This window comes from Erpetoichthys calabaricus, chromosome 8 (genome assembly GCF_900747795.2).
Source record: "Erpetoichthys calabaricus chromosome 8, fErpCal1.3, whole genome shotgun sequence".
NCBI lineage: Eukaryota > Metazoa > Chordata > Cladistia > Polypteriformes > Polypteridae > Erpetoichthys > Erpetoichthys calabaricus.
Window position 1 is genome coordinate 58578204 of NC_041401.2, and position 25393 is coordinate 58603596.

Genomic DNA, 25393 nt, shown 5'->3' on the forward strand with positions numbered 1-25393 from the left:
TAAATAAGGTCTGAGATTAGCAATGATTGGTTTCTAATTAAGCAATTGGGTTGAATGAAAACCTGTAGCCACTGCGGCTCACCAGGACTGACATTGCCTACCCCTGTTTTACATCTTATTGCTAATAAGAAGCAATTAAAATACTGAATGCAGCAGTTTAAGATTGAAATAAGCAATTAAGGTTGGAGAACCTTAACAAGCGAGACCACTAAAATGAAGCATTAAAATGTCACTTAAGCAATATGTGCTTCATCAGCAATAATTGAGTTCTCGTTAAGGAACTGGGTTGGAACAAAAACCTGCACATACTGTGGCACTCCAGGACCGACGTTGCCTACCCCTGGTATAAAGTATCATCCCTTTGCAATTCATCCCTCGACATTGGGTGCCCTCTTCTTTATCTGCTCCATAAAAGAGCTGGCTCCTCTCAAGAAGCAGATTGTGAATCCTCAGTAATAATCTGCTAAACCTAAAAAAGCTTGTGTTCCTCTCTTGGTCTTTCTTTTGTGGACGTTCTTGAATTGCCTGGACTCCGGATATCTGTGAGATCACCTGCCACTGCATGGCTCCAAGTTATTCAAGTTCAACAAAACTGAAATGAAACTCAGTGATATTAATATGAAGACTAAAATGCTGATACCTTCAATACAGCAAGCACAAGGAAGCATATAAAAAGAAATGAGGCACATGCACCAGACACTGATAAGTCACAAAAGAATTGGCATTGCACAGTTGAAGCATATACTCGTGTTCTGACATGTCGGTGTTTGGACAGCGGCATCACCTTCTTGCAATATGTGGTGTGTGGGGGATTGTACTGATTGTACAGTATACATGTATCCAGCTATGTGCATGCAGTGCATAAGGATCTGATCTGAGCTTCCATGTTCAGTGGCCTCAGTATTCTTATCCCAGTTATTGCTTTCAAGTCATTCCCGTCATGTAGCACGCTGATGACTTGCATGCGATATTTAGACCCATTATACGTGAGGTTTTGTGTTTCTGACATCTTTCAAGTGGCTCTGACATTGGCATACTTTAAGCAACAGTGGTGGTATCACTCATGGTTGTGGGTAATGTCCTAACATTTGTATTCATTATTCTGAAACCAGACAGCCCAAAAAAGATAGATAGATAGATAGATAGATAGATAGATAGATAGATAGATAGATAGATAGATAGATAGATAGATAGATAGATAGATAGATAGATAGATAGATAGATAGATAGATAGATACTTTATTAATCCCAAGGGGAAATTCACAATTCACAAAATACTATGCAAGTCAAACGTTTTGTGGCGTGCAGGTTAAGAATACAACTCAAATCACCACATAGGAAGCAACAGACCAGAAGAACATGCCATCCTTCTGTGTGGTGTCTTATGTGCTTCAGTGTCTATCCTCCATTTCTCAGACTCTTTGAATCTTTCTGAATCTTTCATTCCCAACCACTCGATCCTTTAAAATGCTCCTGGGTCAACTGAAAAGCTCTTTTAGATCCTGTCATTTCATGGTGCAGTTGTTATGGAGTTGCTACACTATGGCTATCGGCTCGGAGGTCATGGCTTGTGACATCAGTAGAACAGCAATATAAAAGATTACCACCATGCACTTCTAGGTCATCCAAGAACTGGGTGAAATGTTTTAAGTAGGTAGTGCTATGCTTTTTGATCTTTTGACCTACCGGACTTCTTGCTTTTAGAAACATAAGAAATTTGAGAAACGAGGGGAGACCTTTCAGTCCATCAAGCCCATTTATTTAGCTAGTAGATAACCTACCCCAATATCTCATCCAGATTCTTCTTAGAAGTTGTCAAGGTTGCTGCTTTAACTCCATTGCTCAGTAGTTTGTTCCAGAGTCCCACAACATTTTGTGTAAAGAAAGGCTTCTTGGTTTCACTCCTAAATTCACGTCCTCTTAATTTCCACTGATGTCCTCGAGTATCTCGAGTAACTTAACTCACTATTAAGTTGAAAGAATTCTGCTGTATCTGCTTTATCAATGTCTTTGAGCATTCTGAAGACCTGGACAGTGGCGTAGCTCGAGTTTGTGCCACTTGGGGCGGGGCGGTGCTTCAATTTGCCGCCCTCCAACATATTTAAATAGAAGATTAAAATGATGTATAGAGAAAATTTAAGATAAATTTTGCATAGATTTTTTCACATATAGAGAAACGGCAATAATTCTTCACATGTAATTATTTATGAGCATCAACTAGACAAGAATATAGTATAGACGCACTGATAAGCCATGTTCTAATTATTAGTTTACTAGCAAAATACCCGCGCTTTGCAGCGGAGAAGTAGTGTGTTAAAGAGGTTATGTAACCATATATATACATAAACATATATACATATATATACATATCTACATATACACATATCTACATATACATATATATATATACATATACAAATTTACATATCTACATATATATACATATAAATATAGAAATACATATATACATACATTGACATGTATATTATATATATATACTGTATATAAACATATCTACTTATTGGCTCCTGTATTTAGGATATAGCGGGTTGGATAATGGACGGATGGACATCTGTATGCATAGCCGAATTTGCCCTTTTTCGTTTTTTTTCTTTGTTCAGTAATATTTCAGTAAACCCGGAGCTTCTCAGTTCAAATCCTGGTACTGACACCACTGTGTGACCCTGAGGAAGTCACTTCACCTGCCTGTGCTGCAAAAAACAAAAGTAATGTAACAAATTGTACCTCAGATGTTGCAAGTTGCTGGAATAAAGGCATAAGTAAAATAGATAAATATGTATTATAAACATAGGAACTATTCATTTATTTTCAGTTAAGTCATCTGCAGCAAACCTTTATAAATGAGAGTTTCTCCTTTTTAGATAGTGCAAACTGTTTCTTCTTCATTGACGTTTTCTCTTGGAGAGCTTTTTTCATTTCATTGAAAATTAAAGTAGCAGCTGCCAAAATATGTAGCTTTCTTATTAATTTTTTAACATTGTGTAAAATAAATTTATAAAGTAACATAAAAGGTTTAAATACTGGTTATCCTTTTACACTAAAATATTACTAAAGAGATACAAAAAAAGTAAAATGCATATGTTATTTTTCTTTAAGGAGATTAAATATTACTGAAGAAAGAAAAAAAAAACTGAAACAGCCAAATGGGGCTATGCATACGAACTTAAAAGGTTTAAATAAAACAGAAATATATATTTTATTTTTACTTGCTTAACTTGTGGAGGGTGTATCCTGTAGCAAAGCCCTAACTTTTTTCGTGAAAGCCCATTTCAGTTAATAAGTCTTAAAAACAGGTGTAAAGATATTGACAATAAGCTACGCAAACCCAGCAAGACATGGAATCGTTTAAATCAAGTATCATTACATCTTCCTTTCTTAAAGAGAAGTAAGGCAGTACTTATAAGCTTACATATATATATATATATCTATATATATATATATCTATAGCAAAATACCTGCGCTTCGCAGCGGAGAAGTAGTGTGTTAAAGAGGTTATGTAACCATATATATACATAAACATATATACATATATATACATATACACATATCTACATATACATATATATACATATACACATCCACATATACACATATATATACATATACAAATTTACATATCTACATATATATACATATAAATATAGAAATACATATATACATACATTGACATGTATATTATATATATATACTGTATATAAACATATGTACTTATTGGCTCCTGTATTTAGGATATAGCAGGTTGGATAATGGACGGATGGACATCTGTATGCATAGGCCCATTTGCCCGTTTTCGTTTTTTTTCTTTGTTCAGTAATATTTCAGCAAACCCGGAGCTTGTCAGTTCAAATCCTGGTACTGACACCACTGTGTGACCCTGAGAAAGTCACTTCACCTGCCTGTGCTGCAAAAAACAAAAGTAATGTAACAAATTGTACCTCAGATGTTGTAAGTTGCTGGAATAAAGGCATAAGTAAAATAGATAAATATGTATTATACACATAGGAACTATTCATTTATTTTCAGTTAAGTCATCTGCAGCAAACCTTTATAAATGAGGGTTTCTGATTTTTAGATAGTGCAAACTGTTTCTTCTTCATTGACGTTTTCTCTTGGAGAGCTTTTTTCATTTCATTGAAAATTAAAGCAGCAGCTGCCAAAATATGTAGCTTTCTTATTAATTTTTCAACATTGTGTAAAATAAATTTATAAAGTAACATAAAAGGTTTAAATACTGGTTATCCTTTTACACTAAAATATTACTAAAGAGATACAAAAAAAGTAAAATGCATATGTTATTTTTCTTTAAGGAGATTAAATATTACTGAAGAAAGAAAAAATAAAAATAAAAATTCTGTGTAAGCATACATATTAACACGTGCAATTAAATGTGTGCATTTACGGGGTGATTTCCCAGGCTTAAAAGCTTGCCTTTTATTAAAAAGGTAAATGCAAACTGTTTTCATTCTGAAGGGCACAAACCACGTTAGATTTCAGACGTTAAACGCGCAAAAATGTCGGTACACCAGATAAATAAGCGCAACATATTATCAGTTGTATTGTATGCTTACAATACATATAGAAATGTGTTAATCGTTAACTAATATTATGGGATGGTGTTTTTCGACTCGCGCCTTGATTTAAACGATTGCATTTCTTGGTGGGTTTGCGTAGCCTATTGTCAATATCTTTACACGTCTTTTTAAGACTTAATTTAAAAAGGTTTTCTTTTCTTCTTAATTAAAATTTAAAAGCAATACTTCACCGCTGCGAAGCCCATCTAGCGCTGATCTCCGAAGTTCGATTACCGTAAGCGAGTGCAGTGAGTCTGTACGCCTGATGAGCCAAGAATAAGGGGGAAAGACGTGTCGCGTACTCTTTCCATTATTTGACAGCTTTATTAATATGTATAGATTATAATTACGCTGCAAAAACCAGAACCTGTGTAGTGTACAAGTGATAGGTGGGGGTATTTTCTGCGCAGAGCAAGAACGCATTCGGATTGATAACGAAACAAAATTTTAAATTGTAAATTAGTTGTTTATCTTGCTAGAAATGATTATCTGTGTAATGTTTATGTTTATTTTTGTTATTGCCTCATAAATTTCAACTGCTGTATCTGATGCCGTCACAGAAGGACAGTCTGAACATTATTTTTGAAGCATTTGTGGATACAAATCAGAGAATTTTACTTTTTTCATTCATGAGTGATATTTTCCGAACCCTGCTGCTTGCACACGAATTATACTGAGCCTTACAGCCAATAATGCCGCCCCCAAAAATGTGCTGCCTGGGGCGGACCGTCCCCTCCGCCCACCCCTAGCTATGCCACTGGACCTGGATTAGGTCCCCATGTGCTTCGGTCCTGGGATGCACCTGGCTGCTCTCCTCTGCATTGCTGTGTCTTTTCTGTAGCAAGGTGACCAGAACAGCACTCAGTACTCCAGATGTGGTCTTACTAGTGCATTATGTAGTTTTTTTATCCTCAATTACGCTTTTTGGCTTTTGATTTAGGTTTTATTAAAAGATATGGCTGATGTTTTGGTTGCAGACTTTGTTTGGTTTCTGCCTTACTTTTCTTCTCTCTTTGCCTTTTTCTTAAGGCATAACAGTACCACTTTTATGACCCACTCTGTATCGAGTTGACCCTGGGCTTTAGACATTTTACTGTCATGTGCTAGAGCTCAAATCTCGAAAATTTTACTGGTTTGTCTAAGTTCACTCCTGGCACCAAGTAACCTTGGCTGAAACAGCGACTGCCAGGTGGGCCAATATTTCCTTTTACGGGAAGAAATTCTGAATGGCTAGATTTTCTTTTTCGTTATGGTAAAACTGGGCAACAATGGAATTCAGAGGAGTGGATAGAATGGCTTGGTGACCCTAACCAGAATAAGTCGAGTGAAAGTGAATTGAACGACATCTCCTGTTTCTATAATCCAAGTGTTTATCTATTGTGAAATAAAAGCCTCAACACATGAAAAAGGTTTGGGGAGCCACCCGTATACTGGCACCCTGGCTGCAAAAGACACAATAACAAGCACAATAAGTACAGTGTTGAGTCCAGAACAGAACTGATCAATGTAGGGAAGGTGGTGGGCTTTTAAGGTTGGTAATGGGAAGTGACATCGTCGGGGGCATAACATGAAAGTGGCATCTTCGTGCTGGAACTGAAAGCGACGTCTTTGGACTTGGGCACAATTTCTGGTGTTTGGTCTTCAGCGATAAAAGAAGAAGGTTTGGTGCACCCCGTCACCCCCCCGGCCTGGCATGGAATTCCCTTCTTTTGGTCCATGTAGCTGGCTCCCATGTTCACGTGTGTGACACTACAAATTGCAGTATGTGAGTTATCAGGAGTGTAGGTAAGAGACAGAACACTGATGCACAGAGGAAAAATAAGAGGTGCTTGAGTGTAAACCCACAATTATTATTTCACTTGTTATATTATTTTTCACATGTTAGGGCTTGAAACTGGTAATGAAATAAAAATAAAACAGTTTGCCCAAAAAGAGCCCCAATTGTATAATTGCATTTTATACTCCCATATGTAAAATAGGCTATTTATTTACATTAATCTTCATCTGTCATATCTGCCTAAGTCTGCAGTTTTTTAATATCAATCTGTAGAAATTTTGCTGACTTCATTGTCTCTACCTAATTTATTATTACGTGCAAATTTTCCCTTACATTTGTACGTAAATCATTTATATAAATTTACAAGAGCAGCAGCCCCTGTACTGGTTATTGTGACATTACTGAAATGAAGATCCCGCCATCACATTCTCGCTTTTTGTGTTAATGCTGGCTCTGCGTGCCACCTGCTGAACAGCCAGTTTTAAAGCTTTATTTCTAGAACATAAAAGGCGTTAGCATGAGGTCTACCTCACAAAAGCCAACTGTGAGAAGACAAAGGCTAGAGATAAGAGGAGAGTGCTCTCCGCATGGCATGGAGTCACCTCTGTGAAGACTGGTACTCTTGTGTTATATATTCATGACATGAACTCAGGCATAGTGAGTGAAGACGACAAACTGGTGAGGATACCAAATACTGAAGAGGCTATAAATAAATTCAATCAGACCTGGATAATCATCAGAAAATGAGCAGGCACTTGGGAAATGTGGTATGATGTTCAGAAGTGTAAGGTGCTCCATGCAGGCAAAAAGGACAATGGCTATCAATAAGACTAGACAAGCACATCTGTTACTGATAATTATTGCACTTTTTGCCTGCATGCAGATGGACAAGATTCACATGCAAAAAGCAAATTTTGGAAACTGATTTGTGTTAACACCACATTACCATCTTGTGCAAAATTGATGAAAAAGGCAAATAAAATCTCTGGTGATATCATAAAATGTGCTTAACAAGAATCAAATACATCGCAGTCAGACTGTGTTATGGGGATAGTGCAGCCATACCTGGAGTGTGCAGTTCTAGTCAACACCAGAAAGAACACAGGGGGGCTGAAGGCCACGTCCCACTCTGACCAGCTGAGGGCATTCATTTAATTTAGTCTTTGAGCAGAGCAGACTCCATTCTCAAATTTCTCACGTGAGGAACGGCTGGCACCCTTGACTGGCCAGGACACCTTCACCCTGGAAGGACCAGGGTGTGGGACGAACGTTCACAGGGGATTATCTCACCTCTAGATGGCAGTCCCCCTGGGTTGCAGTAGCACTACAGTTTCCCACAGGGCTTCATGGGAATTGGAGTTCCGTGACTCAACCCTGTTGGGGGCCATGGGTGCTACCAGGAGGTCCTGCGGGGACTGGGGAGCCCTACCTGGAAGTGCCAAGCCTTAGGGACACAAGATGTACTTTTGAGGATCACTTCAAAGGAGCCGCCTGCCTTCATTTTGGGAGCTAGAGTCGGGAGGGAGAGGACGATACTAACCTGAGGAAGAGTGGAGGCGGAAGGAACAGAAGAGAAGAAGAAGAAAAAACATTGATGTGTGGTTACTGCTGTGCTGTATACTCTGCATTGGTTGGGGAAACGAAAGAAAAGCGTTTCCCACCCTTTAATAAAAGCCTTGCCTGTTCCTGTACTTGTGCCGGTGTCGGGTGTTTGGGGAGCTGGAGCACCCCCTGCTGGGCACACTCAATACTACAAAGTAGACCTCACAGTAAGCTTTTTAGTTGAATTGTGAGAACACCTGATAAAATTAAAAGGGATTACAATTCAGAACAGAGACAAACAAGTGGCTTGAGTCAGACTTGAAGCTCACTTGGGGTTCACTGCTTTTACATGTAAAGATGTTTTTTTCCATCTACTCCCCTTTTAAAAATAGGCTTTATATTATGGGGACTGGAGCAGAATTCTGAAAGTCCTTGGGGGTTTGCATTTGAAATGTTTGGGTCAGATGTTAGTCTACGCTTTGACTTGCTGGCAACAACTGCCTGTCTGCCTGTTTTCGACTTGTGCTTTTTGGTTGTCCTTTGACTGTTTCTTTTCTAGTCACAGCTCAAACGTGCATTTTGGTAGACAGTTTTCCAAAAGTGAAGGGGACTAAAGGCAAACTGTAGCTAAAATGAAGAACACCTTAAATAAATTATGAGCTTGCTTCACATTTTCAGTGCCTCCATTTGGCATGACAGGCAGAGAAACCTCGGCACCCTGGGCTGAATCTTAAAGGGACGGGATACGCTACGTGATCAGCTCGATGCACTGGGGTTTTTGTTTTCCTCGCCCCTGTTTTCAGCTAACCAGTTTAATAATTACTTCATGGACAGATATTGTTGAGTTCCATTTATGTCAATCAGTTTCAAACCACTTTGTTTTTCTGTTTGAATGGACCAGTCTGTGTCTTTATGTGTAGTCATTATGTAATTATTAATTGGTACAGAACAGCGCCCTGAGCCTCCACTCATTGAAGAGCGCTATACCAAAATAAACTGAAAATTGAACTGGTTAGAGCAACTGGACCCAATTCATCCCTTTTGTTGTGATTGCTGAATTGAATTGTGATTTTTGACAAAAACAAAGTTAATGTTGACTGGTCGTGCAGTTTCTCTTGCACTTATGGCCAGCATAGCAGGCTTGGTCACTAGGGGGCTGTCAGCTTTAGGCAGTGGGCCCAGCATAACAGAGAGGGGGCAAGAGGGGGCTTCAGCAGTACTGTAGCCAGGCCCAGAAACGCTACACTTCTGATGCTTTGCCTTTTGTGTTCTGCGTCTTTCATTCTTCCTTTCAGTATTTTGTTTTCTAATTCCCTGCAGCTGATGTTGTTATGACAGCAAAGTATTAAAAGCACATTTGTCTTTTACCTTCTTGTTTTTTCTAGACATGGGTACTTCTAACATAATGTCCATGTCACTATTTAAGTTGGGCTTTGGAATTGGAGGCGTCCACAGCCTCAGAATGCGCTTCATTAGAATGTGGCAGATGCTGCTTCTGTGCTCTGTCTTTATGCTTATGTCCTTTAGTTTCTGACATTGTTAAATGTAGCAAAGTCTAAATTACAGAACAGGTGTGCAGTAAGCACTCTCCTTCTGGGCAGTAAAGGAGAAATGTTGTCATCATTATCTTCATTAAACAGCTTTATTGGCAAAAGAAGGACTGCAGGAACAAGAAAATTATTTGGGTATGTTTGGACTTCTACAGTGTGTATGTTGTTTAATGGTCATCTTATTATGAATTGCTTTAAATTCGTTTAAGTGCATGGGAAAAATGGAGAATCCATGGCTTTGGACTGGCAGTACCAATGTATCTTGGCATTGCCCCCACAGGACCATCGCCAGCCAAATGCGATGCTTAATAAATGGCCTGTCTAACACAGGAGCTTTTTAAAACAAATAGTTCAGCAGGGAAAACAAACCTTGCACTCCGTCACCTTTTGTCTTCTTTTTTCTATTGTAACTGAGTTCTGTCACCGACCACAAAAGGACCCAGACAATAACTTATCAACCAAATTGCATTGTTTTTATTGTTTCTAGTCTCCCTGGAGACAGTGACTGTTTTTATAGAGCTGCCTGAATGACATTGTGAGTGACATTGCTGTCCTAATGGCTGGTCGGGGAAGTGGCTGGAGAATAACTTTCTTGGCAATTGTCAATGTCCTGATTAACAGTGTTTCCCAGGGAACATGTGACACACTCCATTCACTATAATTCAATTTATACTCATAAAGTTCAGTTTTAATTTCCATCCATCCATCATCCAACCCGCTATATCCTAACTACAGGGTCACGGGGATCTGCTGGAGCCAATCCCAGCCAACACAGGGCGCAAGGCAGGAAACAAACACCGGGCAGGGTGCCAGCCCACCGCAGAATTCTAATTTTACAATTTAAAAAATTAGATAAAATGAAGCAAGTACATCACTAATATATATATATATATATATATATATATATATATATATATATATATATATATATATATATATATAGATAGATAGATAGATAGATACTTTATTAATCCCAATGGGAAATTAATATATATATATATATATATATAATATATATATATATATATATTTGCAGTTGGAGATCCACAAAGGGAGAACAAAACGAATCACGTATCATAAAATAGTTTTATTCCTGAGCTTTCAACCCGTGTTGAGATTTTTTTTGACGTTTGTCCTATGTATACAGCTGAGCAAGAATTGCATGGAATACTATAAACTGCGTTTCGTGTTTCGGCTGTCGATTTCTTGTTTTTAGCATTAAACAGGACCATACGCAGAAAAATCTCAACACGGGTACAGGAACATCGCAACGCCGTCAGAAGAAAGGACGCATTATCTTTGATATATGCACATACTAAATCGACAGGACACACATTCAACTGGGACAACGTAAAAGTAAAATTTAAGGCCAGTACAAAAAGCGCCAGAGAGTTGGCCGAGTCTTGGCTATCAGATGAAAACGCCATCAACAGACACTTTGACATAAACCCAGCATATGCCAACTTAAGAAGGACATATGCACTTTAATTAAACGATACACCCCCCCCCCCCCTTGATCATACTGACTTAGTCACTGCCACCCCCCCCCCCCCCCCCAATACTGAATGTGATGCTATATATTGCCTTTGATTCTTGTAAGTCTAAGCATTATCCTCTGATGAAGACCCCTGATAGGGGTTGAAAGCTCAGGAATAAAACTATTTTATGATACGTGATTCGTTTTGTTCTCCCTTTGTGGATCTCCAACTGCAAATATGCAAACCGTATCACAGACCTTCTCTTCCATTCATATATATATATATATATATATATAGTCATATGAAAAAGTTTGGGAACCCTTCTCAACCTGCATAATAATTTCCTCTACTTTCAACAAAAAAGATAACAGTGGTATGTCTTTCATTTCCTAGGAGCATCTGAGTATTGGGGTGTTTTCCAAACAAAGATTTTTAGTGAAGCAGTATTTAGTTGTATGAAATTAAATTAAATGTGAAAAACTGGCTGTGCAAAAATTTGGATCCCCTTGTAATTTTGCTGATTTGAATGCATGTAACTGCTCAATACTGATTACTTGCAACACCAAATTGGTTGGATTAGCTCGTTAAGCCTTGAACTTCATAGACAGGTGTGTCCAATCATGAGAAAAGGTATTTAAGGTGGTCAATTGCAAGTTGTGCTTCCCTTTAACTCTCCTCTGAAGAGTGACAGCATGGGATCCTCAAAGAAACTCTCAAAAGATCTGAAAACAAAGACTGTTCAGTATCATGGTTTAGGGGAAGGCTACAAAAAGCTATCTCAGAGGTTTAAACTGTTAGTTTCAACTGTAAGGAATGTAATGGAAGGCCACAGGCACAGTTGCTGTTAAACCAGGTCTGGCAGGCCAAGAAAAATACAGGAGCGGCATACGCGCAGGATTGTGAAAATGGTTACAGACAACCCACAGATCACCTCCAAAGACCTGCAAGAACATCTTGGTGCAGATGATGTATCTGTACATTGTTCTACAATTCAGCGCAATTTGCACTAAGAACATCTATCTGTATGGCAGGGTGATGAGAAAGAAGCCCTTTCTGCACTCACGCCACAAACAGAGTCGCTTGTTGTATGCAAATGCTCATTTAGACAAGCCAGATTCATTTTGGAACAAAGTGCTTTGGCCTGATGAGACAAAAATTGAGTTATTTGGTCATAACAAAAAGTGCTTTGCATGGCAGAAGAAGAACACCGCATTCCAAGAAAAACACCTGCTACCTACTGTCAAATTTGGTGGAGGTACCATCATGCTGTGGGGCTGTGTGGCTAGTTCAAGGACTGGGGCCGTTGTTAATGTCGAGGGTCAGATGAATTCAACTCAATATCAACAAATTCTTCAGGATAATATTCAAGGATCAGTCACAAAGTTGAAGTTATGCAGGGGTTGGATATTCCAACAAGACAATGACCCAAAACACAGTTCGAAATCTACAAAGGCATTCATGCAGAGGGAGAAATACAATGTTCTGGAATGGCCTTCACAGTTCCCTGACTTGAATATCATCGAAAATCTATGGGATGATTTGAAGCAGGCTGTCCATGCTTGGCAGCCATCAAATTTAACTGAACTGGAGAGATTTTATATGGAAGAATGGTCAAAAATACCTCCATCCAGAATCCAGACACTCATCAAAGGCTATAGGAGGCCTCTAGAGCCTGTTATATTTGCAAAAGGAGGCTCAACTAAGTATTGATGTAATATCTCTGTTGGGGTGCCCAAATTTATGCACCTGTCTAATTTTGTTATGATGCATATTGCATATTTTCTGTTAATCCGATAAACTTAATGTCACTGCTGAAATACTATGGTTTCCATAAGGCATGCCATATATTAAAAGGAAGTTGCTACTTTGAAAAGTCAGCCAATGAAAAACAAATATCCCAAGAATTTTTCATATGACTGTGTATGTATATATATATATATATATATATATATATATATATATATATATATATATACACACACTAGGGGGCTTACCCCCTTTTCACTTCGCTTGCCAACCCCCCTTTTCTGCGCTACATGCCAGCCACTTTGTGTCTCTGCCACTCATGTTGTGAGGAGGGGTGCTGAATGCACCCCAAGGAGATGCGGTCGCTCCTCTGAAACCCCCTCTTAAATAGTGATGCGGCTTGATCAGCTGCTGGCTTGCTGCTGCTGCTGCCGTGCCGCATGATCTGTATCTCGCGCAGCACTTCGAACATTTAAAAGCCTGTACAGCAGCTGTCTTTGTCATCTACTCTTTGTCTTTTATTTCCGGCCCCCGGTGTGGTTAAATCTCTTGGCACAAACTCTCATCTCGTGGGACGTGAGTTCTTGATATTTTTTAGTTTATAATTTAAAAACTGAATAAGAATCTGAAAATCTAACAACATCACATTAAAGTTCGTTAAATTCTGAAAAGAATGATACCAAAGATATATGTGTAGGTTTTAAAATAAGCCTGGTTTAAAGCGTGACAAAAAACATGACATAAAAAGTCACATAAAATCGTTGCACAAAATCGTTGCACTTTTAGGCTTAGGATTTTATATATATAGAGTAGATATATATCCTAGTACTACCAAACACTTACCACTTCTTTATTATGGACTTCACTGTGCTCCTTGGGATTGATAAAGCCTTTGACATTTTTTTGTATCCATCTCCTGCCTTATGTCTGTCCACAACTCTATCCCTGAGATCTTGAAAGTGGCTTGGCACTCATAGTCAGTTGTTTGCTGTCAGTTGCACAACCAAGCAAGGGAATGCTCCAGGAACAGTTGTTTTTATGCTTCACCAATCACACTGATTACAACTGATCACAGTTGAAGCCAGTAACCATGGTCTGCAATGGAAATGGTGGTTACTTACACCTGATTGAATTTACAAATATTGTTTAGGAGGGGGGTGATCCTTTATTAATCTCAGTATTTCTTGTTTTTTATTTTTTTAAATTCTTCTGAATTGTAGCTGTGATAGCTTTCACATCTATGTTATAGATTTCATTGAGTAAATAAAGCTGGAAAAAATATTAGTTTATGTGTTCTCATTTAAGGCTGTAATGCAAGAAAAGGGAATATTTCAAAGGGGGTGATTCTTTTCTATACCCACTGTAAATACTATAAAAATACGGTATTTACCAAATAATACAAAGAGTACAAAACATGTATTTTGCCATTATTGAGGCCAATCAAGTATTCGCACTTTTGCATCCCTTTACGAGGATCAGACCTTGGACGTCAAGCATTACCTGGTAGGTAAACCACCCAAAAAATCAGATTGCGACTCAGACCTAAGAATATATGTATTCTGAGTTTAGAAAGTATTCAGACACCTTCACTTTCTGCACACTTCATTGTGTTGTACAGTAGATTGAATTTTAAGTGATTATTAGGATTAGATTAGATAAACTTTATTAATCCCAAGGGGAAATTCAGATGAAAGCACTCAATTGCCAGAAAAGACTCCCCAAAGGTGCTTCTTGGCATACCATTGTGGAATGAGCCTGTGGCTGTGCTCCAAGACAGCACCTCATGAAGGGGATGGAGGAGAGTTTTCATGATGGAATCCAATTTCATGATGGAATCCAATTTTGCCACCATCCTCTTTTTTACAACAATTTCCAGTGTGTCCAGGCTTTCTCCTATAATGTAGAAGGCTTTCCTGATAAGTTTGTGATCAGGATTTGTGTTTTTGTGCTCAGGTTGTTTCCCCAGGAGACGGCAGCATGGAACACCACACTGGCTATTATGGACTGGTAGAACATTTCCAGCAGCTTGCTGCCCACATCAAACGACCTGACCCACATTAGGAAGTTCAGTTCGCTCAGGCTTTACTTATACAGCACTGCTGTTTTGTCAGACCAGTCCAGTTTGTTGTTTATGTGACAACCCCATGGACATGTAGCTCTGCACCACTTCCACATCCTCCCCTGAATGAAGACTGGTCTCATTGGCCTCTTGGCACATTGGAACTCCACCACCAGTTCTTGTTGTCTTGCTACTGTTGAGTTACAGATTGTTGTCCCCTCACCACATGACAAAGTCCTCCACGACTTTCCTGTACTCTGGCTCATCTCCATTATTAATCCAGCCCATGGTGGAGCAGTCATTTGAAAGTTTGTGTAGATGGCAAGTGCTGGTATTGTTCTCGAAGTCTGTTGTGTAGAGGGAGACAGGACTGTTCCCTGAGGTGCTCCTGTGTTACACACCACCATTTTTGACGCACAGTCCCTCAGTCTTACAAACTGGTGTCTGTTGGTCAGGTGGTCAGTGATCCAGGAGATCATGGGATCATCAAGATTCAAAGCTCATGAGCTTTTTAACCAGTTGATGAGGCAGAATGGTGTTAAAGGATCTGGAAAAGTCAAAGACCATTATCCTGACTATCATGCCGGCTTTGTCCAAGTAGGCTCTGTGGAGCATCTAGATGGGGGCATCCTCCACACCAATATGTGCCTGACAGGCAAACTGTAGAGGGTCCAGATGTTTTGACAACAGGGGCCATAGCTGTTTTAGGAGCAGCCTCTCAAAGGTCTTCATGATGTATGAAGTAAGACGAACTGGTCTGAAATCCTTGGGATCACTGGAATGACCCTCCTTTGGCACTGGGACAACACAGAATGTTTTACAGAGCTGGGGAACCATCTGCAAATTCAGGGAAAGGGAGAACAGGTGCTGAAGGACCCCTGCAGAGCTGGCTGGCACATGTTTTCAGCACCCCGGGGCTAATTCCATCCAGCTCTGAAGCATTACTTATGCATATTTTTTTCCAGCTCTATCCTCATTAATCAGCAGAAACACACAGTCCACAGAGTATAAGGGGGCTGGAGACTACAGATGTGTTGTCTTTGCAAGGAAAAGTCATGCAATGGGTAAATTTGCCACTTTTGCCCATCAATCTACACTCAATAATCAATATTGATTAAGTTAAAAAAAAAATTCAGAAGGGTTTCTAAATTTCATAAAAATCAAAAACTGAAAATTTTCATTCACAGAACTATTCAGACCGTTAATTCAGTACTTTAAGGAAGCCTCTTTGTCAGCACTTACAGCTTTAATTCTTCCCGGGTAAGTCTCTACAAGCTTTGCACAACTGGATTTGGATGGCTTAACCCCATTCCTCCTGGCAGGTTCATTAAAGGTCCATTAGATCGGATGATAAATGTCTGTAAACTACCATCTTCAGGTCTCTCCACACGTGTTCTATGGGGTTCAAGTCTGAGCTTTGGCTGGGCCTCTCAAGAACAGTCTAGCCACTTGAGCGTTGTCTTGGCTGTTGCCCCAGTCTGAGGTTGCATGCACTGTTAAGTAGGTTTTCTTCATGGACGTCTCTGTATTTGGCTACATTCATTCATCCCTCAGTTCTGATCAGTCTGCCTGACCCTGCATCTCCATAACATGATGCTGCCACCACCATGCTTTACCATAGAGATGGTATTAGGGAGTTCTGCTCAAAAAGTAAAATTTTTGTCTCCTAAGACCAGAGAATCATTTCCCTCAGGCTCTTAGAGTCCTTCAGATGCAGTTTGGTAAACTCCAAGTGGGCTGGCATGAGCCTTTTACTCAAGAGTGGCTTCCATCTGATTGATGGAGTGCTGGTGAGATGGCTGCCCTTCTTGTCCAGTCACTAAGTTTGGACGGACATCTTACATTTCATGATTATTGAGGGTACTGTGCTTCTCGGAACACTTCTGCCTTTGAATCTTGTTTGCAGTCTTGTTCTGGTCTTTATTTGTTTATATATCAAACTATAAACAAATGGAAAACTTTCAATAAGAAACTGGCCTAACTGCCAAATCTCCATCTATCCCTTTCATAGGTCACAAGTGCGGAGAACTTCTGTGGACTTAAAGCACTACATTGTCCAATATGCCCACTAGAGGAAAGTTATACCATCAAACCCTGGCAAACAGAGGATCTTTAAAAAAATAAAAAGGTTTATTTTGTCAAAAAAATGCTCTTGAACAAGAATGAAGCACCATGAAGGCAAAAGGAGCTGTCTAAAACAGTACAGAAATCCAAACAAACAGTGTCCCAATATGCAATCCACTGGCAAAGTCAAAAAACAAAATGGTTGAAGATTCTAGAACTCACAAAGCACATCAGAGATCGTGCATAATCAGAAGTCGTTTTATGCACCGAGGCTTGACTGGATTTCTTGATTCGTTATCTTGCACACTCTAGTGGGTTTGTCTTTGGATGGTCTGTTGGCAAGTTGGCAGGCCGTGACCCATCCTTAGACTTTTTCGGAGACTCCTTATATACAAGTACTAGAACACGATGGCCTCGCCTGTTTCACATCACCTTGACATTTCATCTTGTCACATCGTTATTAGGGCAGCACATGTGTGGAGTTTGCATGTTCTCCCCGTGTCCGTGTAGGTAAGTTTTTTTGTGAGGTAAACTCCATTCCCAAAGTCACTCTGGAATGCACAGGAGATTCCCTGGAAAGGGAGAAAGAAGTACTCTCCATCCAAACTCAGAGCCATTGCCTCTTAACCCAGCAGGTGCTTTTGGTATTATTGTATGGGCCATATCTAGTTACAGATGGTGCGTAGGGTCTTTAGAGTTATTAGCTCATTTGCTGTCTTTCCCTAGCCTCCCATGTGGCCTTGTGGGCTTTGGAGTCAGGTTGGGCCCTGGGTAACGTGATGCTAGATCCTCATCCTCCAGGCTCCCCTGGCCCTGTAGGTTTTAAATTAGGGTTAAGTTCTGTTCTGGGAAGTAGCTTCCTTGCCTCTAAGCTCTGGGGGACGTGCAGGTTAGGTGACTTGCCGATCCCAAATTGTGTCTATGTGTGTGTGTGGACTGGCACCCTGTCTGGGGTTTGTTCCTGCCTTACTCCCTATGCTAGCTGGGATGGGCTCCAGCAGCCTCCTTTGACCCTGTTCAGGACTAAGTGCGTTAATAAAGGACCGACTGACATTATTATTTGTCCTAAATTACCCCATTGCAATTTTTTTGGAATGGGTTGCAGTCACAGAATAAATATCTTCAAAAAGCAATGCAACTGATTAGATCAAACATGAAATCCCTTGTCTTTATGCTCTGTTGGTTTGAATACAAGTCAAAGTAATACTCTTTTATTAGCGATTATTCATACTGTCCTAACGTTTTTGGAATTTGGGATTATAAGTCATAAAGTAATTACTTTTCCTAGGAAGTAATGAGTAAAGTAATTCCATTACAATTAGAGGGAGGTAATTGGTCTTTTGTAAGTAATTACCTTTGAGCAACAAACCCATCTCTGCATATCGTTTCCTGACTGTAAATCCTGCAAACAGACACAAAGCCCAAGTGATACGAAGGGTCGGTTTGTGTTGATCTCAGTCAGAACTGGGGTGGCTTTGGGATGCCTTGTGAAAGCTCTTTTAAAATTCCATTTGAAATGATAACGAAAATTGCCTTTGTCATTCATTTTAGCTGATATCATGTTAAGAACAGGCCTGAGTGAATTAATTCATGAGAAGAAGCTCACTTCTGTGTGGATGAATGAGCCCCATTCTCTTGTAGCCGTGTTACCATCGGCCTAATGTAAGTGGAGAACTAGGGGCTTAAACAGGTGGTCTGGTGACATCCATTAGCAAAGTCGAAGTAATCTGGTCACTGCCTCGTGGTGACAACCAATCAACACCTGGATGCTGATTTTCTTTTTTCTTTCCTTGAGGATTTTAATTAGTATAAGAAGATTAACTGGTGTAATGTGCAATAGGAAGACTTTTCCCTGCTAAAAAATCAATTTCTTCTCATTATATAAATGGTTTCTCTGAATTAACAGGGCTGGGGGAGGCAAGGAGGGAGCGCAAATCAAAATCTTATCTCATTTTCAAGATTGATTCTCTTCATCTTCATTTCACAGAGCCCTGGCATTCAAGAAGCTCACAACATTCTCGAGTTCTTTCAAACGGGACGACTTAATGTGAGCCGAACAGGGCTGCTCTCAAAGCCGAGGTCTCAAATGTCACCGAGATCAATTTTTATCGAAGAGCTCTTTCTAGTCTTTGCAAGGAAAGAAGAAATGTTTTACATTATTTATATGACTGTAGTCGTTTTCAAGCAAAATGAGAAAAAATGCTGCGCAAGTTCATTAAATGAGTTTAAATGCAATGGTCACTTTAATCAAATGACTTCCACCTCACAATTCGTAAACTTGCATTTACAGAAGCTAGTGGCACCTTAAGTGGCGCTGTGGTTAGCATCAGCACTTCTCAGCACAAATATGGACATTTGGACTGTTTTTATTGTGTATGATGAGGTGCATCACGTTGGCTTTTAGTTGCCTGTGTTTGATTACTGGCCTCATTACTGATGTGGACTTTGCATGTTCTTACTGTCTTCTGGTGAGCTTTCCTTCACTAGTGCAGTTTTCTCTTACATACATGTACGCTGTAAGAACGCAAAGGGTCGCTGTCACCCCTTAAACCCAACAGACAGATACAGACACGAAGAAGATCTTTTAATTATTTTTTCTTTTTCAAAGTGACTTTTAAGCACTCCAGCCACCATAAACAAATAAACCAACAATAAATCAATACAATATTCTCCTCCACACTTCCCAGCTCTGTCATACACCTCCCGACTCCGGCTCACCTGCTGGGTCCTCAGCAGTCCTTTACATAGTGCCCGACCTGGAAGTGCTTCTGTTCTTCCTTCCACGTGACTTGCCAGCACTTCCAGGTCAGATGGAGAACTCAAATTCTTTAGTCAGCCCAGAAGTACTTTGGGGCTCCTGTCCACGTTATCCATTAGTACTTCCGGGCTATAGGGAAAAGTATGACTCCCCTGGTCCTTCGACAGCTCTCCCTGGTGGCACCCATGGCACCCAACAGAGCTGTGAAACCGAACTCCAAGTCCCAGGATGCCCTGCAGGAATCCGGGGCACTGCTATACTCCAGTGTAGCTGCCATTTAGTGTCTTGGGGGAGGCAGTGTCCAAAGGTCATTGCCTTCCCCCATCTTTTCCTTCTTGGAGCGTCCTGGCCAGGTTGAGCTGTCGGCCGTCCATCACAACGTGTTGTGTTAAATTGTCATTCTGAGTTGCCCCAAAGCATTGGAATGTGCATGAGTGTGCTCTGCGATGGACATCCCATCCACGGTTGGTTCTTATCTTCTATCTGATGCTCTAGTTTCCTCTAAACCCACAATGAAAAGGCAGTTTAAGGAAATGTCTTTATAAAATGGGTGGTTGGACAACTTTTGAAAATGTCATTTCAATTATGGTTCAAAGCACTGCAGTGGGCCAGTGCCACGTCCAGTTTACATCTAATGTTTCTGGAATGGGATCTGGACCCCTGTGACCTTAATCAGAATGTTATGTGGTGTTTTACTGTGTTCTTTGAAGTGTGGTATATGTATATATTCATGCAGGAATATGTGGGGACTGTGGTGCTGCACACCACCATGATCTCCTCTCAGAGTCTTTTAGTTTTCTGCATAACAAGTGGCATAACCACACATCACCTAGTCACTTTAAGCCACATGTATGACATATACAACTGGACACAACCGTGAGTAGTGTGACAGTAGAGGGCGCTGTCGCTCCTATCACCCGATAGACAAACGTCCAGGACACCAGGTAAAAGCACAAAAAGGTTTTTTAATTCTTTCCTTTTCTGTAATAGTGCCTCTAAGCACCCCAACCACCATACACAGACAAGTAATACTAATAATAACAATAGTAAGTACAATAACTACACTCAATTCTCTCCTCCACACCTCCCAGCAAGCTCTGTCATCCACCCACCAACTCTGGCTTGCTTGCTGGGTTCCCAACAGTCCTTTATATAGTCCTTGACCCGGAAGTTCTTCCGTCCTTCCTTCCATGTGACTTGCCAGCACTTCCGGGTCAGATGGAGGGCTTGAGTTTTCTTCAGCCTGGAAGTACTCCAGGGCTTCCACCCCCCGTGATTTGGGAGTACTTCCAGGCTATACAGAAAGTGAAATCCCCCGGTCTCCCTGCAGCGTCTCCTGGCAGCACCCACGTTACCCAGAAGGAGTGTGAAGCCGAACTCCAGATCCCATGGTGCCTTCTGCCATCTAGCGTCCTGGGGGAGGCAGTGTCCCAAATTAGCTGCCTTCCCCCATCCTTCCAATCTTTGGGTGTCCCGGCCGGGTTGAGCTGCCAGCCGTCCATCACAGTAGACTTTGATTAACACTATGAGGGGAGAATTAGACGGGTCACAGAGTGTCACATTTCTAAACTAATCCAATGCCTCATGAAGGCAGCACTCTAAGTAAGTGCGGTGGTTTGGAACTACAAAGAGCAGTGGTGCTCTCAATACCAAGGTTCTGATTAAAAAAACTGTCTACAGTCGAAACGCCTCCTAAAAGACAGCCATTAAACATTAACATGTGTGCTGCGCGTGCTGATGGCACACTGCGTATGTTAAAAATAAATGTAGCATGTTGCATTGAAAAACCTTAATGTAAAATCAGATTATGCGTTGCCATTCAAAGATGTCAGTGGACGAGTAGCAAAAGTGAGCAATATGTTGTGCCAGATGCAGTTTGTTCTCTCTGTTGTTTAGTGTTAAGATGATAATGTAGAAGCCAATGTAAGCGAGAAAAAATTGACAGCTATGTTACTGAAAATATGAACTGCGAAATATGCATTTGAAGTAAACGATATGTCACGCTTCTCTAAGAGGACTGCCGTCAAGAGAGTTGATAACAAAGAGCCACAGGAGATGCAGATTTCAGTCCTCAAAACACCCAAATCAACAGATCTGACTAACGACACCAGTAGATGCAGAGATGAGGCCTCCACCTTCTGACTGCACGTCTTGTAGCAGGAGCCACATGTGCTATTGTCTCGTTGTCAGTTTGTGTCGGACGGTTGGTGCTGATAACGCCAAGGTCGCGGGTTCAATCCCCGTATGGGCCACAACTAATCTGTACCGCCACCCTGGAAAAACAACTAAACCCCAGGTCGCTGCACGATAAGAATACCACTAGAGAAAAAGTTTGTTATTAAAATCTTTTGGGGTAACGTGACCAACGCTCATCCTTATTTTTGACCCCCTCAGCACATGCCCCAGATCAGCATAAGACAATAAGCATTACAATGATGAAAGACAAAAATAAAAGAAAAAGATATATTTACATATTGAAAGGAAAAAACAGTTTAAGTAATTCCCCCAACAAACAAGTACATAACAAAAATCAAAAACAACCTTCCATAGATTAGGGGGCGAGATGTTTCCCAAATTGGTTCACTGTCCTTACAGTTCTTGAGCAAGGTGTAATGTTGGAAGCCTCACAGAGTACACCAGCAGCCGAGCCAATAACAAAAAAGGTTCTGTCCTACTGGTCCCAAAAGGTCGATTGCCCCGGTGAAACCAAAATAGTTCGTCTCCCTTGTGTCGGCGAGTAAAAAAAAAACCCTTCTTCCATTAGGTCTTGGCGCTAACTTGTTGCTTCTCCTTGCTCTCTCTCTCTCTGTGTGTCCTCCTTCTTTTATGGTTAAAGAGTCTTCAGCCCCAACCGCCCTGTCCGTGTTGGGTCCTCCCCTTAAAGGCGTATTTCTCCAGTTCTTGATGTGCCCCCTAAGGAGATGCAAACTGACAACGGGACAATAGCACATGTGGCACCCACTACAGTCTAAACAAATAACTAAAGAAAGTTAACATATCTGTATACTTGAATATGTAAACATGCCCTGCCAGAATATATACACAGTGTTTTAACATGTATATCCAACTCTGTTTGCTGTTTTTTTTTAATTAAAAGCAAATAACATTCCATACAATCAAGTTAGACTTAATAAACCAAAATTCAATCCCCACCCAAAAGAAGGACAGGAGAGCCAACAACCAGCACAAATCTTTAAAAGCAGCAAGGAAGGAAGAGTATCCTTTTCCCTGATATGAAAGATTATTCTAAAATATTATTGATTAGATCCTGCCATATTTTAAAAATGTTTTGAACAGGTCCTCTAAGTGAGATTTTGATTTTTTCCAATTTCAGATAGTATAGGACATCAGTTACCCACTGACTTAAAGGTGGTGGGTTGGGATTCTTCTTCTGCTAGTAGTGTAGTAAAGGCAGTTACGATTTGTTTGTCCTTCTCCACTTTATGTCCATCTAGGACTCCACCAAACATGGCTGTGAATGGATGTGGAGAGATTGTGATGCCAAGGCTGTCTGATAGGCATTGAAAGGTTTCAGTCCAGAATGATGCTAATTTGGTGCACACCAAAAAACATGGCCCAGTGAGGCTGGAGCTCGATTGCAATGTTCACAGGTTGAATCTTTCCCTGGAAACATTTTGGATAGTTCTAATCGAGATAAATGTGCATGATATGGAGCTAGAATGTATTCAGTACATGGCTGTCTTCCACTTCTTCTCTGAAATGTTAAGTGAAAGATCCTTTCCCCATTTGTGCCCTGGAATCTTTGAAAGGAAGATTCTTTAAAATGTTTTTTATAAATTGTGGAGATGTTATCTGAGTCTTCAAGACTCATCAATATTTTTTCTGGAATAGAAATAGGGGGCAGGTGAGCAAAATTGGTCAGGCAAAGTTCCTAATTTGAAAGTAGTAGAAAAATTGTGTTGATAAGTAGTTAAATTTGAATCTTAATCGCTCATGGGACGCAAAAACATTATTGATGTACAACTCTCTAAATGTGCTAATCTCAGACATTTTACAAGCTTTAAATACGGTGTAGGCGGCACGGTGGCGCAGTGGGTAGCGCTGCTGCCTCGCAGTTGGGAGACCTGGGGACCTGGGTTCGCTTCCCGGGTCCTCCCTGCGTGTTGCATGTTCTCCCCGTGTCTGCGTAGGTTTCCTCCGGGCGCTCCAGTTTCCTCCCACAGTCCATAGACATGCAGGTTAGGTGGATTGGCGATTCTAAATTGGCCCTAGTGTGTGCTTGGTGTGGGGGTGTGTTTGTGTGTGTCCTGCGGTGGGTTGGCACCCTGCCCGGGATTGGTTTCTGCCATGTGTTGGTTGGGATTGGCTCCAGCAGACCCCCGTGACCCTGTATTCGGATTCAGCAGGTTGGAAAATGGATGGATGGATGGAAATACGGTGTATGTTTGAGAGGGTGGAAAGGAATAGTTATCATGTAAAGGTGCAACAGATAAGAACTCCTCTGTCTTAAAGTGCTTCCTAAATTGGTTTCATATTCTGAGAGAATGAAGGGCAATTGGATTATTAGTGTATTGATGATAACTTGTATTTGCTGGAGCACAGATTAGGGAATATAAAGAAGTACTGCAAGAGTTTAATTCTCTTGCAGACCAGGCTTGTGGATATTCATTAATTTATCTCGATGTCCAGATCGTTATGGCCTGTATATTTGCCACCTAGTAATAAAACTGAAAGTTAGGTAGTGCCATGCCCCCCTTCTGTTTTAGGTCAATGTAGAGTTGCCCTTTGGATGCCTGTATGTTTAGAATTCCAAGTAAATGAGGTTATGATTTAATGTAATTTCTTTAAAAAAGATTTGTTAATGTATATGAAGATGGTTTGAAATAGAAATAGAAGCTTGGGAAGGATTGTTCATCTTAACAGTGTTAATTCTCTCTGCTAATGTGAGATGAAGGGTGGACCATCTATTCACATCTTGTTTAATTTTTTCCATGCAGACAGCAAAATTTTATTGAAAAAGAGCTTTATATTTACTTATATATTTAAACTGATCTGCTAAGATAAATGGGATGGTGTCCAGTCTAATTTGTGTGCTAGAGGATTCAGTGGAAAAAGCATGTTTTTGTTCAAATTGATTTTGAGCCCAGAATTTTGTGGGACAGATATATACAGTACCATATCATCTGCATATAATGGTCATTTCTGTTGAAGTCCTTCTCTGAAAATCCACCTTATCTCTAATGCATTTCAAAAGTAAACCACCAATGGCTCAGTGGTGACAGCAAAGAGCGGTGGTAAGAGGGGGCATCCTTGTCGAGTACCGTGTTCTAGTTTGAAGTGGTCTGAAATAATGTTGGCAGGCTTCTGGACTAGTATGTTTGGGCCAAACCCAAAATTGTGTAATGTGGTGAATAGGTACTCCCATTCAACCATATCAAATTGTTTTTCTGCATCCGAAGATAGTGTTTGCTGTTGTTATGCCATATAGTAATTCAATAGTCAAAATGACAGAAAAATATTCTAGCAGACAGAGCAAATCACAACCATTTGTGGCCAAGTAGCTGCAGTGGTCTACGTGTCTGTGTGTGTTTGTATTTAATTTTGCTCTGTTCATTGCAATGTACAAATTAATTAGTAAGCTTCAATTACCTTGTGCTACTGAGTTCCTGAGTTGATAACAGCAATTTTCGCTTTTTTATTTTCTTTTACTGTTAAGCCTTTCATCTCTCCCCGAAACCCCAGCCTTGGCTTAAAGTGCATGGACTGAAGGAATTGGGGGTGGGTGTTTAAGGGAGAAGCCCTGTGGGTGGACCCTTTGCAGTGGTGGATTTGTCAGTTTTCCACAGCAACATTTTCAACAAGAGGT

The 25393-nt window shown here is 40.4% G+C and overlaps 1 protein-coding gene across 1 annotated transcript in view; it reads left to right on the forward strand.

Annotated features, from left to right (window-relative positions):
- tmem163a (transmembrane protein 163a) overlaps positions 1 to 25393 on the forward strand; it is a 341502-nt gene that overhangs the window by 262111 nt on the left and 53998 nt on the right.